Consider the following 19275-nt stretch of genomic DNA (forward strand, 5'->3'; position numbering starts at 1 on the left):
TTTGACTACTCACAGAATGTCTTCCATTTCCAGTTGCATTCTGTAATTTCTTCACTTACTGTTAAACTTGCAGACATTGACATTCAACACTAGACAGTATAAGTATTCTAGGAGTAAGGAGTGCGTTGGGGACTGTGTGCTCACTGGGACTAATCTGCAGGCTTGATGTATCTTTCCAGCCAACACGTCCATGGGGGTCTTACATTGGGCAGTCATGGGCTGCCATTAGGGTCCCATTAAGTCATTAGGGTTCTATAATGTCCAACCCATACAAATAACTACAGTTCCTTATACCCTGTGTGTTCACTGTGGAGCTGCCAAGTTTTCAATATTAAACAGATAAATCATTTGAATAGGGAGAGAGAGGAACATCTGTGATTGTGATATTAGAGACTTGACAATCTTTATTTCATAATATAAGTTTTCATGAGAGTGGCCTAGTCACTGCCCCCCTCTGCTTTCAGTCAATCACACCCTGTTAACCATCAGGGAAATAGTGAGAAATATAGTATATTGTAATTTGGTCCCATTTTTGCTGCTCAGAGTAATTCCAGTGGCTCTTTGGGATTCAAAGTGCAATAGAGTGGTATACTGGGGTATAATTACTATAGCTCTCATTACATTCAAAACAATGTTACACATATTTACAGAAACACCGACACTTTACAGAAACACTCCAGGTGATGTTCACTTGTACACTGTGATCTGTAGATTCAGCTTCTATTTCTATCGTTTATTTTGATCGTTTATGAATCAGTTTGGCATCTTGGATATATTCTTCAAACACACATTGTAGACTCTAATATCTGCTTTTTTTCTCCTGTTTTACAAAAATGTATTAATATTCATGCAGTTAGTGACAGGGAGCTCTGATAGCTTGATGATGTCACAGCGGGGGCGCGGTTCTTTGTTAGAGAGAGATCAACTACATTTGTAACCAAATAGAAATTCTTGAAAAGCAACAATAAATATACCAAACAGAATTCAGTGAATTAGCTTTTAAAGTAAGTTTGACTATGATGTCTGGAGTTTGGCAAGTTTGATAATAATAATAATAATACATACATACAGTATGTGTGTCAGAAAGGTCGGAAGGGGCGAAGTTTTGGAGGACTTTGTAGGTGCTGAGGAGATCAATCATACTTTTTCATCACTGATCAAAGTTGTATTAACAGCAGCAGCTTGATAGGTGATTCAGAATCATGTTGGCATTGTCTTTGTCTAACAGAAACTAACTAGTTTGTTGAGACAGGAAGCATTTCATTAGCCGAAAGGTGAGAAGGCCATGTGTCATGATGAAAAGTGTCATTATGAAATAGCCGCGCCATTGGGAAACACTACCATTCTGAAATAAAAACAGACATTAGAAGTGATAACCAATACAATTGTTATTCTAGAAATTAATGATGAAATCTAAATTCAGAATGACTTGAGTTTTATTCATTTAAAATTGTTTGTAAATTCTCAATTTTTTGTTGTTAAATCATTTATTTTTCACAATTCAGCCATATGATAATTTATTTTATGATGACAATATAGAACCTCACTTTTAAGATTACATATTAAATTATACAATTTTAATTTCATAATTAATCCTACAAATGAGGTTCCATATTACCGCACAGTTTTGGTTGTATTCACATTTTTTTAAACCTATTTAATCTCCATTTGTTTTGTACATGTTGTTGTGCTAGTGAAGGCTATGGGATCTCTTCAACATCAAAATGCTTGCTGTTCATCAGCTTTTGCCTCTTTATCTAGAGGCTGTTTGATTTTTTTTCTTAGTGGCTCACAGAATGCCACTGCTATCCACAGAGGACAACATGACATGAAGTGTGATGGCATTTTATGACACAGCCAATTAAAAATAATGATCTTGGATTAACATTTCGAGCCACTCTGGGAACACCCACCACGGTGAAAACAGCAAACCTGATTAGGATTCACCCGTCGCTCTCGTCTCATCTGGCCGGCTGCATAACAAAGGGTCGCAGCAGGTTTCATTGTGGAGCATTTTCTGGAACCGAGGCCATGTTTGTCCCCACAGCTCAACGTTTTCTGTTGGCCTGCACCTCTGTACCTCATCCTTTCTGCTCCTACAGCCCTGAAAGCAGCACAGCAAATAAAATTAAAAAAAACTGCCATAAACACATAAACCTTTTTACAGTGTGGGGAGAGAGAGCTCACTGGTGTTATTTACAGCAGGATACAGACTGCGTCCAAGTGAAAACTCATATCCTCACTGCAGTTCCTGGGCTCGTATCTCTGCTGTGCAACATGGTGTGTTGTCGTAAAACATTTCAGCTCGGAGGGTTTATGGGCTGGCTGGCTCTCAGCGGCCCTGGCCTCTGTTTATGACTGTTGCTGTCCAAAGAAGTGACACAAAAATACACTTGACAAAACCCAGGGACTCTCTGACAGATGTCCCACTCTGTCCGTTGGCTTGTCCTCAGCTGAAAAAGAGAAGCATCATTCAACCCTAAAAGTTGTTGATTAATCTCGCCTCACTGTGCAGAAATGGACTGACGAGTCGTGGTTTCCTGTCAATGAATCTGTGTGGTTTTGCTTTTCAGCACGTAAACATGATGACGGATATATCAGTGATAATGTTGATCCTTTTCCGCATAAATGACGAGCCAAATCGTTTGCATTTAATTAATAAAACATTTAATAATTGGCATGTTTGAAATGTCTTCAAAAAACATTTTAATGCTTGAAGGGCAACCCCATTTGACAGCCTTGCGCTGTAGCTGCTGAAGCTGTGTAGCTGTGTAGCTGTGTAGCTGCTGAAGCTGTGTAGCTGTTTAGCTGTGTAGCTGCTGAAGCTGTGTAGCTGTTTAGCTGTGTAGCTGTGTAGCTGCTGAAGCTGTGTAGCTGTTTAGCTGTGTAGCTGCTGAAGCTGTGTAGCTGCTGAAGCTGTTTAGCTGTGTAGCTGCTGAAGCTGTGTAGCTGTGTAGCTGCTGAAGCTGTGTAGCTGTGTAGCTGCTGAAGCTGTGTAGCTGTTTAGCTGTTTAGCTGTGTAGCTGCTGAAGCTGTTTAGCTGCTGAAGCTGTGTAGCTGCTTTAGCTGTTTAGCTGTGTAGCTGTGTAGCTGCTTTAGCTGTGTAGCTGCTGAAGCTTGGTAGCTGCTCCAGCTAACATTAGCTACACTGACATGATGAGCAACTTACACCTAGGGTCCCAATTCAGAGCATTCAAGAAGGTAAGATGAAAACTATAATGTGCTTAAAGGTTCATGATTGAAGCCACTTTGTTTACATTTTTTTAACTGCAAAAAAACAAAATGCAATACATCTGCAGTATTTGTTTTATTCTTTATTCATTCATAATTATTTTATTTAAAATAATTAGAAAAACTCCACTTTCTTGTTCCAACTGTTAAGGCAGGTTTAGGCAGGAGCTAAGAGCGGACACGGCAGGGTAGGTTAAGGAATGGGTTTATTTAAAGGTAGCTGGTGGTGAACACAGGTGGGAAGAGGTGGTGGCGTGAGCGGGGCTGCAGGTACGGGAATCCTGGGCACAGGGAACAGAGGTGAGTATAATGTCAATACAGGATTAATCACAAGCATACTCATTAGCTGACGAAAGAATCTGGCAACGGTGAGAGGGAAACCGGTGTATTACGCTGGATGGGTCTGATGAGTAGATTGCATTCAGGTGCAGCGATGAGCCCAGGTGCCAGGTGCTGGAAGCCACACCCACACAGAACACAGAGGGGAGACACAGGGAAAACAGGGAAACACCGAAAAGGACTGGGGTCAAAGCCGAGCCGTGATACAAACATTGTTAATGATCATTACATACATCATATTGATAGTCGTCTATAGTAGATATTGAAAGAAGTCAACTTGAACAAAGTAAATAAACTTTATGTCATGGTTTGCTTAATTTGATAAAATTGAAATGATTTCATTATTCCAACATAGCAGTACTGGTTGTACTGACGTAATGGGAACTCTGAGGTTGCGTCGTACAGTGTGATTCATTTAACAACCAAGCCATTGTACTTCCATCTGTTTTTCTCTTTTTCTTTCTCAATATATGAATATTGCTCATTCTTGAATTTCTTCGTTGTCTCAGTGAGTTCTTATTGCTTTATTCCCCCCCCCCGTGACTGGAAGCGAAATACTAAGAACCAGTTTTCTTTTTAACCTGTAACTCTCTTCTCATTGTTCTCATGTTTCTCACGCAGTAACTCTCCTTAGATGATAATGAAGCCAAAATCCTGTGAGTGCATTTTGGATGTCTGCAGTGTGGAGAACACAGATGGCTTTTGCTCTACCATACAGAGGGACGGGGTATGGCGTTTTATGCTCTGAATCGCAATGAACATCTTTATGGCTGTGGAGTTAGGATCTCTGACACACCAGTAATACTGTCTACTGCAACATTCATTAAACTGAGCTAAACATGATGATTTTACAAATAATATGCACCCTCTGCTTTACACATTCTTATTCGGTAAATAAGAAGACAAATAGTTTATAAGAAAGAAAAGCATGAATATTGCTCATTCTTGATCATTTTTGTGGAGCCCAGAAAGTTAAAAAAACGCAGTGAAGTCAAATGTGTCTAAAATAACACTGACTACAATGAACTTCAAAGTAGGATTTTTTTTGGTGGGGGGACTTACCTTAGGAAGCTTAACACACTGAAGCAAAAGTTCACCATGAGAATACACTGCAAACTACAAACGACACCAAGTAATACGTATAGGCTTTCAAAATTGCAAATGCTGATAAGACCGAACATTACACTGCACCTGGAGTCTTTTTTATAGACGATTTGAATGTCAAATTGGATGCGATGTCAGATAAAGGAGAGCGGCCAAGCTCGGTCAAGTTAAACGATAATAAATATGAATGATAGTTTTGACACTGAAGAGGTTTTTTTATGTGTATTCATATGACAACCGCCATATCTACGCAGCCCCGTCCCACCAAATGTATTCAACAAATATGTATGTAATTTGGCGTGCAATAACAACGCTATACCTGCTTGTTGCGTAGTCTGTTTAACAACTGCAATGTGAACGCATACGCATGAACATGCTATGCTGAGCAAGTAAAAAACTAATTGTGGTGGGTCGATGGGTCAAACCAACACAGGACTTTAAACAGTAGACTGGTGTTCATGTCCCAAAGTGTCATTTAGTTATTTTGAAGTTATGTTAGTAACTGATTATTGGTAATAATATGTCGTAGAATAACGCAAAAAGCCTAAAATGCTTTATTATGATACGTGGATTGTCACGAAAATGTTGTGCTATTGATACACTGTTGCATGACATCAGGTTGGTCTCAGAGAACAGACCAGGATTAGAAGAAACAACGGATCAAGGAAAGAGTGAGCTAGCGCTGCATTCACATTGCATTGATACTTATCCATGTGAGAAGCGAAGGTTTAAATATTCAGTCATATCCCGTGTTGCCTAATATCAGTGGCGGGCCGTGGATTTGGTACCTACGCATGTTGTTTAGTTCTCCACTGCAAGTACACTGATCGCTCTTGTTAGTGGACATGCTCTTGAGCATCTGAAGCCAGGACTTCGGTCAGACAGACGCGTCCACAATCACGCCTGTCGATGTACAATAAAGTCCTCACAAAAAATTTGAAATTCTTGCAATCCAAAAAAAGGTGACCATGGTTCTATCAAACATTAAAAAAACAAAAAATAATTCCCTTTGCAGCTATAAAGGTTAACATGATGCAGCTAATGTGGTCAAACCAAGATTGGTCAGTACGAGTCAAAGGGGGAGATTCTAAAATATAAACTGAGACTACTTAGAAAAACCCTTATAACTCTCCCCTGATTACTATATTATTTATTGCTGTGTTCAGTTCTGTTTTCACTCATCTGAGATTTTGGCACTTTTTGGGTTCCATAAACAGGAGAAAAATGCTATTCAGCTATTTTGCCTGCTCCCCACGAACAAATCATCCCGTCCTTTGTGTTGTTTATTTAGTACCCAGAGAATAAAATGAAATGCCCCAAAGCCGCCAAGACAAAAATCTCAGTTGGGGCCTGTTGCACAGCTAATTAATTTCCTCTCCTGAACATCTTCACTCTGTCGTTAGAGGTGTGTCTGGCCTCATAGTCAAACTTTGTTTTGCTTGCCTTCAATGCCAACTGAAATGGAATAAAGAGTCAACTCATCCTCTTTTTTGCCGGTCCCCATCACACTCCCTCTTCCTGGCTCATCATTTGCAGAAGTGGAAGCTTGTACTATTCCGGCTGATGTTATCTGTGTTATTACAGGGCTTTGGCTGCTTCAGTAGATAAACACAGCACTTGTGAAGGAGTATGCATGGCTCTCCATTTAGTGTACTTGTGCATTGTGGGGACTGATTTCTGTTTTCTAGCTTTGTGATGGTTGGAATCATCTGTGCTATTAACCTGTCGTATAAAACAGCTGTGTATTAGATGAGCTGCAGTAGGTGCTTCAGTTCAATGTCAGTGCAGCACATCATAAAGAGGTATTAAAAAATACACATTAAAACTGCACTCTGCTCGAGAAGTCGATAAATATTCAGCGATCATATGAACCTTGAAGGTGCAAGATTCAAGTTTGGGAGCATTTTGATTGCCTCTCAATGACTCTCAACTTGTCAAGTTATGTAACATAAGTACAATAAAATATGTCAATGTAGAGTTTTAGTTTCACCGGGAAACGTACAGCAACCCCCTGGAAGAAAGTCCTGTGTTTGTTAAGTAGGCCTATGTTTCCTAAGTATGTTTTTTATGTAACTTGCACACACAGTTAGTTATGTCTGTAAGTAATGTAACAAAAGTTCGGTAAAATAAGTCAAGGTGGAGTTTTGCTGTCACACAGGACTAAAACAGTGGTCAAAATGTTAGCTGTCAGTTGATTCCAAGTCCTTTAGAAAATCTGGACGACGTAATTCAAATGCACAGCAGTGTCACTGATGCAATTTTCACATTTCCCCTTGATTCTGTCTAGGAAAAGCCAGCTCACAGCCAGTGTTTAGTATCTCTCCACCTGTGTAACAAGAGAGCAGCCATCAGATCTTCCCCCTGACACTCCTCTCCATCGACCTTCTCCCCTATTTGACACATATGAATATGAGACAACTCCTTGGCTTTGACCTCCTTGGCAACATCAACCCTTTACTTTATTTCCCTTCTACCTGATGGAAAAAGTCATTTGAAGCTGTGGGTCTTGAAGAGGCAGTTCAAACACAGGCTGGCCATGGCCTGGTGTTTGCTCTCCTCCGTCTCCATCTTCTCCCCTGCTCTCCCAGGACATAAAGGGAGATTTACTCCAGCTTATCTATAAAGGGCCAGGATGAGCCTCAGCAACTGAGCAAAACAATTACTCACAGCTGCTCTCTATCTGTCCAGCCGTGAGCAATTGCACTTGAGCAGCTGAAGCCAAGACTTGCATTCAGACGGACACAGACGCGTCCACAAACACGCCTGCCGACGGACAATAAAGTCCTCACAAGCGAGCTCACCAGTTTGTCCCACTGACACTAGGTCACTCAATGTCACCGTTTCATTTTTCACCACCGTGTTCAAAAGGCTTTACGGCACCTACAGCAGAGGGATCCTCATTTTGGAGATTCTCCAGTGGAGGAAATTGAGTTCCATTGGTCCTGGAGGAGAATCTGGAGGTCTTGAAAGAAGTTAGAGCTTCCAAAAAATATGGAGATTCAGACAAATCAAAAAACCTTGACCTTTGTTCTATCAAGGTTTACAACATGCAGTTAATGAGCTCAAATGAGGAAGTTAAAGGTACAGTTAAACATTTAGGAAAAACACTCATTTGTTTCTTTTCAGTCTTTTAATCTGATGTCTGTGTGTTGAATACAGAGCTGGAGTCAGGTCATGATTAGCCTAGCTTAGCATATACACTTTGGATGGAGGCAGGCTCGCTGTTTCACCCTGCTTCCAGTCTTTATGCTATGCTAGGCTAATCCCGTCTTGAATCCATCTGACATGAGATTGACAGATCAGATTATCTCACCCATGGAAAGAAAGTGAATAAGCATATTTGCTGGAAATTTTTTTTGATGTATATCTTCAAGATCATCACAAAGTCCATATTTTTGTCAGAAATGGTTTAAGAAATAAAAAATGATATTGTACAAACGCCATCAAAAGGAACTGGACATGTCAGATGGACTCAAGATGTGGTTAGCCTAGCTTAGCATAAAGACTGGAAGCAGGGTGAAGCAGCGAGCCTGGCTCCAGGCACACAACTAAAACTGGCTGGTGTGTTATAATGCATTTGTCCCATTTAGATTAATCCTTTTCAGTTAGTTTTTCAAAATGCCAAATTTATACATTTCAAGCAGTTGTCAAGTTACAAAGTAACTTATCTATTGAAAAGACCCTGAATGAAACATGCATGTGTCAACTGACGCCTTCCTTTCTGGACATCCAGATTTTCATTTATTCAAATTTCATATCATCCTCCAATACAACCTTTCTAATATATACACATTGTAAGAATTCCAATCTCGGACCAAAGTCTCTGAAACAGTAATTTGATAATAATAGGACACTAAAACTGTCCTTCAGTTTATGGTAATATGTCATTAATCAAGCAGGATGTGAGGTGGATGATAGTGGGCTGTTTCTCTACCAAATACCTCTAACAGTTGTGACTTTCTTGGAGGTTGTGTAAGAGGTTCGGCGTCCTCCGCAGTCCTTCTGCTGCCTTACCGCCCTGCAGAGAGCAGCGGATGCTTTAAATGAGCAGCAGCAGCAGTCAGCTAGCTTATTAAAGTTTCCTGTGGTCTGTGGAATGAAGAGCAGCAGTCTCATCTCCCTTCACAATCATTGAGAGGAAACACTTCTCTCAAGTACAGACCTAGAAGAAGAAAAGCTCATGTTTCTCTCTAGGATGTGTACATCGGTGGCACTACATGTCGGCCGGTAACTGTGCTGTGTGCTTGGCATAGACCATGTTAGGGTGAGACAAGATCACTCCCGGGCTGGAAAATATCAATACATGATACCGACACACAAGGTACCTCTTCAGCTGGCTGCTGAGTGAAGCCACATTGGAAGTGGTTGTATAGAAGTCTATACTTCTCTGGATTTATTCCCTCAGTAAACATTGTGAACATGAGTTTATGTCTCAATCTCTAGTTTCAAGTCTTCTTCAATACAGCATGATGTTCATTTAGTAAATGATGCTCCACTTAACAGACCATGAAGCAGGGGATGCTTTAGGGCGGCCTTACTGTGAATGACAGGTCACTGCCGCTACCAGAGCCATATTTGCCGTCAAATATGATGACTTCCGTTTATCGGTTGCGAAAAAACCAGCATGGTGTTGACCGTATTCCAAGAAACAACGACGAAATCGGCAGACTGGCGGCTTCATAACATCATTCCACAAACCAACGGGTAGCGTCACAATGACTACGTCCACTTCTCATGTACAGTCTCCTCCAATGTAAACCCATCACATCATTATTACGCTCAGAGCTACGCACGCAGTATAAAGAGTGAGAAAGTGAGGTGGGTCAAACAAACACGCATCAAGTTCAGTTTACTAATGACGTTATGTCACGCAAGCTGATCTCATACAGTGTTTGTAGTTATACCTACAATAATGAATATAATTTGTATTAATAATGAAGGTGCTGTAATAGAACAAGGACGTTAAAAAAAACACAGGCGGGCATGAGAGGAGGTGGATGGGGCAAACCAGAATCTGTCTTTTTTCCTAAACCTAACTTAGTCATTTTGTTCTCTGTTCTTTACAGAGTTGTTTCCTGTCAAGATAGAATTTTATTTTGAAAAGCATGCGTGCATGTAATGAGCGGTTATTCTCAGCATTAGGAGGTCAGAAGGGTCAAACCAGACAGCTGTTGAGTCCCATGTGAAACCACAAGTCCATAATGACCTATGTTAATTCACTTCTGTTACTTAAATAACGTTAAAAAAAACTTTATTTTGAACTAAACTCTGATGTTTTACTTAACCTAATCGAATAGTATAATTGCATTCTTTTAATTTATTTAAAATTTAGACCAAATTTACACACAAACTGCAACTGTGTTCTCTCTAAAATGAAGATGATTTTGTTGGGTTGAGGAAAGAAGCTTTCCTGGATGTCAAACATGGATGTGTGACGCATTACCTGCTACTTGTTGAGTTGGAGTATCCTCCAGTTCTGCAGTCAGTTGGTGAGTATCCGCCTGAGCTGAGCGGCCTTCCCTATGGGCTGCCCATGTGATGAGCAACGACAGGCGCCCGTAATGCAAAAATAATCTGCTAATCTCCACTGTAATTAAACAGATGGAATGAGGTCTTTACTGCCTGCCTCAAATAAGCCTCAAATTCCCCCAAGCCACAGACAGAGATGTGCATAAAGAAGCCATGAGCGCCACTGAGGAGGGGGCCTCAGTGAGATCAGAGGAACTGCATCACGACTGCTCCCTTCTACTAAACAGAGCATTATATCATGGTCGGGCTTTTTGTCAGTATGAGAGATATTCACTCATTTATAGTGGAACCCAGGTCTGAGCCTCAATCAATCCACTCTACTCTAACAATATCTGAAGATACAATTTCCGGATAATTGTTCATGAATAAAGTGCAATGTAAAAAAGGTTGAACGTTGAGATCCTTTCCTTTCCAAGTAAATTATATTGAAATCTATAGACTGTATATATAAAGTGAACAGAATCGTTGTGATAGACTCTTTTAGCACTAGCAACCTGTCAATCACCGTGTAGCCCCGCCCTAAAGCATCCCCTGCTTTATGGTCTGATTGACTCTAAATGACCATAATGTACTAAATGAACATCATGCTGTATTGAAGAAGACTTGAAACTAGAGATTGAGACATAAACTCATGTTTACAATGTTTACTGAGGGAATACATCAAGAGAAGTAGCATAATAGTATTAGTACAATCCAACTCCTTTTTGCAAACAGATGAGTCGCCCCCCGATGGCCATTAGAAGGAATGTACGTTTAAGCTACATTAGCATCACTTTTCCAAAATAGAGGTTGGCGCCCGGTTCAGTTATTTTTTTGCAGGGCTGCACAACACAATGCATATTACGGTCCCATTTTGCTACACAACAAAAGATAAAAACATTAAATAAACTAAAACTATTATTTATGGAGGGTGGAGGATGAGTTAAGGATCTCACACCCAGAGGAAAGAAGCTGTTCTGAATCAACAGCTGATACTCCTGCATCTCTTTCCAGGCGGCAGCAGGTGAGCAGGTTGTGTCTGGGTGGGTTTTGTCTTTTAACATCCTTTGATCTCTTTGCAGGCTCCTCTTGTCACCAATACCAGATGGGTACCACTGCAGTCTGTGGTTATAATCGCCCGCCTTGCCTCACTGTCAAAGCAAACATGCTCTGCATATTTTTTTCCCAGGAACCCATGATCCTTTTAAGGAACCCAGGACCCGTTTATGTGTTTTAATAAAGGAACCATATTCTAAATGTAGTGTCTGAGCCATTGTCCTTATAGCCCCCGCCCTGCAGCACAGAGTAAACAAGCGCCTGTTGATTCTTTTGTTATAAACAACATTATAGCCTCATAAGAGAGAGATGATGACACACTATGCTCACACAAGAGAACACAGGCGAAATGGGGAGAGATCATGATTGAGAGTGCAAAGGAGTTAATGAAACAAAACGTAATGTGCTTATTATTTCACCACAGTTATGTACTGAGACAGACATAAATAACCATAGATACTCGTCAGATTGTCCCTGTTTGAAGACGGGCGCCCCGCAGCTTTGAGTCTCACCCGTTCATTACATCCAAATGGAGCTGCACAACAGGAAATACAGAGGGGATCATGCTGCTGCGGTTTCTTTGTGATGTAGGAAGCCCTGAGAAGAAATGCATCACATGTTTTTTGTTTTTATTCTGACCTCTTTTAGCTCGTTGGCCAATCTTCCAAGAGTTTACATAAAACATTTGAGCATGCAATAATTCATACACAATTCAACACATCATTTTTGACACACAAAACATCTCACATACACACACATGCACACACACGTAGGTCTATTCTACATCGACATGGAACTGCTGTGTAGCTGTAGTGCGTTGTTGTTATGATTGATAATGGTCACTATTGTCATGAGTGACTTGAACATTCCGCCTAGCTTACGATCATGGTGGATAAGTGAAAAGGTTTAGATTTTTAAGAAAGAACACACAAATATATTGGCCTGGGTAATCCTGACATGAATTGTTCATATTGTTCATATTGTCCTATGTCCAATACATGAAGGAGAGCTGGTAGCAGCAGCATCCGTCTGCGTGGACAGCACACCGGGGAGAGGCGGAGCTTCTTGTTGTTCTATGAAACAGAATCCTGCCACTGAAGGCAAAACCTTTCCTTTCAGCTGCATTTGACTCAACTTTCAGTCTGGCTCCTCGCTCTCAAAACTGCATCATTAGTACTGATACATCATGAAGACGTGCAGAAGTTTTCTTTAGTTTGTCAGAAACAAATGGACGGAAGGGCTTTTTAGTTTCTGTCTTTAGGTGCTGGCCTTCTTGTAAATATATTTAAATTAACTTCCATATTTACAAACGTCGCCCAAAGGTCTGGACCGTGGTAACTTTTACCACAGACTACTGTTTTCTTGGTTTGTAAATTATTGAATTTTAAAGCTCAATTAACATAATCTTAAATGAGAAATGCATATCCAGTTATGGGACTGTTAAACAAGCAAACAAAAGAATTAATAAGTGTAAAAAAAAGTGTATCTTGATTTCCTTGTATTGAAATGCGTACTGCATTTCAATACAAGGAAATCAAGATGCTCTGAAACTTTTTGATTTTAAACTGGGGCAGAAATGTGAGCAGTTGTTGTCTGTTAAGAATATTTCTAACGATATGACTGAGTTTGATAATTGATTATTTGAGTTGTGATTGCAGCGACTACTAAGTTGCTTCAAAAAATAATAAAATAATGAGAGAATAAACAATCTGATCATAGAGACAATATATTATCATCTTTAAGGGCATTTTTACAGATTTGGCTGTAATGGACGGATCACATGGGTTCACCATCTGATCCGTCCATCTATACTAACTTATTACTTATTAAATATATGTTGAACTTAAAGTGAATTGTATGTGAAATGTATTTTAGAAACATTTTAGTTGCATTTGTTGAAACTCTTTGAATCCCAACAGCAATCAATAAATCATAAAAGAGAAGATAAAAATCTGGTATATGAGGCTCTTGCAAGACGGTAATAAGGCTCACACTTGCACACACACTCATTCTGCATCACTGGTGTCGTCATCAGTGTGACTGCGGCTCAGTGGTAGAGAAGCGTCGTCCTTCAAGCAGAGGATCGGAGGTTTGGTTCCCTGCTCCGCTAGTAGACCAGTAAAAGAAGACGAGAACAAGTACAGTCCATTAATCATTCATAAGCTGCCAGCTTGACTGCTGTGAGTATTGTTACTAATTATTGTTTACATTCATGATAATAATTTTGGGGGAGTGGCTTTGGAGGAAGGCCTGAAGGAACCGGTTAGCCGTGGCGACATTCTCGCTAGATTTAGGGATTTTTGGAGCCAGGTTTTTTGTTTTGATTATTTTTTTAAATCTAGCTCACGCTTGCTGGCTATTGATATTGTCTCACACCTTTGAGGACGACCAAGCAGATGTCACTCAGCCCCTGCTTCTACAGCTTGTATTTGGCTTCATTATTTGCTTTTGAAGAATCTCAGGGGAGAGGAGCCTTTAGAGCCAGTCACCTTTAGCCCTCTGCACACCAGCTCTGTGTTTTTCCTCTGTCATTTCTGCATGTCAAATCTGAGCTCACTTTGTGTCCGTCAGGACAACACAAAGATTTTGAATCTTTCGTCCGTCGTTAAGGTTTTCAAAAAGTGATCGTTTTCTGTGTTTCTTTCGCATCAGTTTTACCACTCAGAGAAAATGCAAACGTCATCATCCAAAATGGTATTTGACAAGCTGATTCACTTTGAGCCTTAGTCTGCCAGCATGAAGCACCAGTAAAGAATACGGAGATGCAGCATGTAAAGGGTGTGGCAGTTGATTTCAGAACAGCTTGAAAGGCTGATTGCAAAAGAAAGGATATATGAAAGATTAGACGGGAGTCATTCTTTAGCCACGTTTGGGACGTTTTGACTTGCATTGCAGTTTAAAACCAAAATAGAATGAACACATTGGACTCGGTGTGGAAGGTTTCTGTGTGAAGCATTTTTTAGTGGATGACGGATTTTTTTTAAACGTGTACGAAAAGTACGGTTTTGGTGTGAAAAGACCTTTAGGATCAGTGAAGGGAAAGACGTTTCTAAGACAAGGCATGATGATACAGTCAGACATGAATGAATATATGGAAGTTTCTGCTCTGGACTGCAGGAAATGAAAGAAACTCTCTGCAGTCCCCCAGGCTTGGGCACCGCGGTTAAAGATTTGCCCGTACCCCTCAGCGGTCTGCATGACATCTGTTTGGTCATCTGCACACTTCCACAAGGGTCAGACATCTATTAAACAGATTTTTCAGACAGGGGTCTCCAGCTTACACAGCCAGCTGTTGTAGTTGCCGCTTGTCAGTTCACCTCTGCTCCACCCAGCCGTCCTTCCAGTTGAGGATATCCAGCTCCCGTGGCGGGACGGCCAATAGAGGACCACGGGGCCTGGCTATCTTGAGCCACCAACAAAATAAATAATTACAAAATTATTAATTATAAAAAATATAATAATATTAATAAATTATACAAATTGGCAATATTTGTGTTTTTGAGCTACGGAATACACACAGTAATATTTGTAAAATAGGATGTATATATATTCTTTTCCTGCTTGACCTGTCTGCTAGTGCACCTCTCTGCTGCCTCAGCACATCTCCGTGCTGGGGCCAGGTCCAATTGGCCCAAGAAAGACGGGTCTAATGACAGGTCGAACTGATTCAAGAAATAAATGAGTGAATTTATCCAATCAGCGCCCTAAAAAAGACTTCCGCAGGGGCCATTCTCAGTTGGAAACAACCACAATCGGGCTGAAAGAGTTAACAGTGTTGACAGCTGCGCTCCCATGATGACGCCATCGGTCGGGACTGCATCATCAGCTGTAGCCGCCGTGTGAGGTTTGTGCCTCGGCGAGCTAGTAGTGAGGCACGTTAACACGCAATGCAAGGCACACGTATGTGAACAAAACACACAGAGAAGCTCAGACTGCAAGATGCACAGATGGAGAGGGACATGCTGCTTGCTGCTATATTATTGCTCATATCCAATAACTACCTTTAAATGATCACACCAGACTGTGGGTGTATGGCACACACAGTCCATATTATTGTGTCTCATGGACATGGTGGTGATCAAAATGATGCACTCAGGCTTTTGCGAGTTTGTTTATGCAAGAAAGACAATAAGTATGATAATAGTAACAATACATCCGTGTGTGTGTATCATATGTGAGGTTGAGAGGAAACATGTCAAGGTAAGCTCTCCAATGTCTGCTGTTCATGGCACTGATTTGGAGCTGCCGTTTCATTAACCGGCGCCGGTGCAGCCCTGTGGTGACAGCTGTTGAAAGTGTCTCAATGTGTTATTGTGGGCTGTCATAGTGTAGATTATTACGCTGTCAGATTTAAATGAACTGATGATTTGCTGTGATGTGGCTCTTGAGGGAGAAAATGATCACTTATAACAAATGCAACTAACAAGAAGCACATTTAACAACACGTAGTGATTAGAATGAAACAGGCTGGGTCTAAGTATTGCTGTTGGTTTTATGTTTTGTTTTTTTAAGGAAATGTGGGTGTCTTTGATAAAATGACAACACGGTGGCAGTGTCCATGTTGCAGTGGGCCCAGGTTATAATAAGAGATTCTGATTTTGTAGGAACCCAGTGATTCTGCCCAAGGCATTGTGGGCCCTCTGCTGCTGGCTGGAGGACGAGCTGCTGCTGCCCGGCGTGGACAACATGTTCGCACAGAAATATGTGAACCGACCGCAACCTGTGATCAGGGCATCACAGACAACGCCAACAGGAAGTCAGTCAGGATCCTCTCTCCTGGTGGAAAATCACCATGCCAGTTCTCCTTGGCGTTACCTTGGAGCCTCTTCCCGACAAGCAAGCACAGCATAGTTATTGATTCCTTAGGTCTAGTTCAATACAGTTCCACGCGTTAGTGGGCTCGCTACAGCCTCTTAAAGACAGCCAGCATATCATACATTAAGTCTCATATGTTTTAATATATAGTGACGGTTTGGGGCTTTTTGTCATGAGCTACCTGTTAGGACAGTCTTACTTTATGGGGCCCGATGACTCGTTTTCACCCTGAGAACAGACAGGAGCCCTGCGGAGAGTCTTGATTGGAGTACACGGTTTAAGGATATCAGTCAGGTAGGGAGTCAATTTACAATTTTAAGTCTGATCTAACATGAATTGGTAGCCAATGAAGGAAAGCTAAAACGTGTGTCATTGGCCCTTTTCACGGCATCCATTTTGATATGTTATTGCAGGGTGAATGTGTGCAATTAATAACATTTGTAATGACCCTTTTTCCATTTAGGTGGGCCAGGGCAGAGAAGGAAGTTACCCTCCCTCTGTGTGTTCATATTAATTTATCAGAAGTTACTTTGCACATTAGAGGGGTACATAACACATAGACACAGCTTCTTCATGATTGATTATTGAGTTTTTATTATCATTATTTTTTGTGTTTATTTTTCTGTACATGCACATACAATGCTTTATTCATCATGCAAACTATTTGTTACCTTCCACCTTTGTTAATTACATCCTCATGTTACAGATATTATGATGTCTATCTGGATTAATGAAAATCGTAGAAAACACAAAAGTGCACTGCATCTGTATCGCTCTCCTTTATGTGATGTAACCTGAATTCAGCAGCGAGACAGTGTATTTCTTCTTTTGTATTTATGTATTTATTTAAATAATGTATCAACAGTATTTGTTTGTATTATTATACAGAATTATAGTATCAATACTATTATTATTATTGTTCGTAATATTATTGTTATTTAATTTTTTTTTTTATTTCACAAACAACTAAATTGCACCATATTCTGATCACAACCTCTGTTTGTTATGCTTTGTGTTCATTTTTTCCATTCAATTCAATTATTTTTGTATTACCCAATTTCACAAATCACACATTTGCTTTACGATCTTTAGAGTAAATAGCATCCTCTCTCCTCCCAAAAACGTACCCCAAAAAACTGCTCAGCAACCGAGGAGGGATAAACGTGCAATATGTGTCCAGAATGAACAACATAATGACATTATAAATAGGGATTTATAGTTTCCTTCACGTGGTGGTTTGTGCTTTACCTCCACCTTGAAGCTCACGTCTAACAGGTATATATATATATTTCAATTAACACGTTATAAATATAAGTATGCACACATTACACACTGTCAAAACCGTTTGGATTATATATCATTGGAAAAACCTTCTGCCAATTCATTGCTGCAAGGTGTATGCCAAAAGGAAAAAAAAGGAGTCACTTCTAACGTTTAGTTCCATAACCTATTATAATCTCAGCAGAATAAAAGCACAGCCTCTATACTGCTGGCCGTGCTGCTGCTGCTACATGCAGCTCTTGCTCTTCAGTAGTTGAAGAAAAAGGATGAAAATGGATATCAAAGAAAAAGAATAAAAGAGATTCTCAAAAGAAGTGCTGTCCTCTGCAAAAAAAAGAAAGAAGCCAATAATGACACAGCCAAATCTGCTGTGGGAAGGCTGAACTCCAGCATATCCACATCCTGCAGGAGCCCTGACCTCAACCTCCGGTGGAAATCGTTGAACTAACCCAAATAGAGAAATTCAGAGGTGATGCCCTCGCACGGTCTGACTCAGCTCCCAATAATTGTAAAGTGTAAGTTCCATGTGTAACAATTCAACCCAACAGAAGCTGTGCTGTTATCTGGGCCGGTCCAAGCCTTCTGAGGACCCCCACTCCCAGAACTGTTCCATGGGATGTGACCCCACAGGGCCAAATGCCTCTCGGGGTCCTCGCACCCGTCCTGCCATCCTGCAGTGGTTAAAAAATATATATATACATTTTGATGATTTACTTTTCTGAACCCAACATGCTTATACAGTCAGGTCCATAAATATTTGGACATCGACCCATTTTTCATTACTTTGGCTCTGTATACCACAACAATGGAGTTGAAATGAAAACATCAAGCTGTGCTTTAAGTGCAGACGTTCAGCTTTAATTTGAGGGTATTTACATCCAAATCAGGTGAACGGTGTAGGAACTACAACAAATTCAAATGTGGCCACCCTCTTTTTAAGGGACCAAAAGTAATTGGACAAATTAATATAATTATAAATCTAATTGTCACTTTTAATACTTTGTTGAAAATCCTCTGCAGTCAATGACAGCCTGAAGTCTGGATTCCACAGACATCACCAGACGCTGGGTTTCGTCCCTGGAGATGCTCTGCCAGGCCTCTACTGCAACCGTCTTCACTTCCTGCTGCTTCTTGGGGCATTTTGCCTTCAGTTGTGTCTTCAGCAAGTGAAATGCATGCTCATGCTGGGTTTTTTGTTCATTTCAAAATTTTCAGAGCAAAAATAATGAAAAATGTGTCCAAAATATTTATGGACCTGACTGTAAATCAAATAACTGAGTTTTATACTGTATGAAAAGCATTGATAAACTGTCATGAAATATGTTGATAAATCTGCAGCCTGTTCACTGTCTACAGTATAACCACCAGGACCTCTTCACACTGGCCGGATATAACTTCATATTCTGCTTTTTTATCCGGTTGCCAGGACTCATCAGAGCCTATTTTCCAACTTCATTTTTAGCGACAGTGTCGTCTTATGTATTATGAATCCCATTGCAGTGCAAAGCAACGCAACATGAATGACTAAACTATACGCCTTCGTTAAGTACAAGGTGAGATATCTGGCTGAAATAGCGTCAGAAAAAATGTAATCAGATTTTTTATATTTCCATCGGTATTATAGTAGCTACCTGATGGAAAACCATACTCAGTCTTTTTGGGCAGCTTTGTGGTGATGTTCATGTCGTGATGCTCTGAATGATCCAGCTTTCAGTTTTCTATTTATCACAGTTAATTGTGATTGGCACAGCTGTGTCAGAGCTATGAGACGAGTGATTTGACTGTTACACAATAAACCAGCAATAAAGCCATGGAGGCTGAATGATGCCACACAAATAATTATAGATTTAATCATGAACAAATAACTAAATATTTTATTTGAAAAGCTACAATTAATTAGTCAAATTTGCTCCATAAACCTCACTGTAAACATAATTATTA

This window comes from Taurulus bubalis (assembly GCF_910589615.1).
Source record: "Taurulus bubalis genome assembly, chromosome: 16".
NCBI classification, from domain to species: Eukaryota; Metazoa; Chordata; class Actinopteri; order Perciformes; family Cottidae; genus Taurulus; species Taurulus bubalis.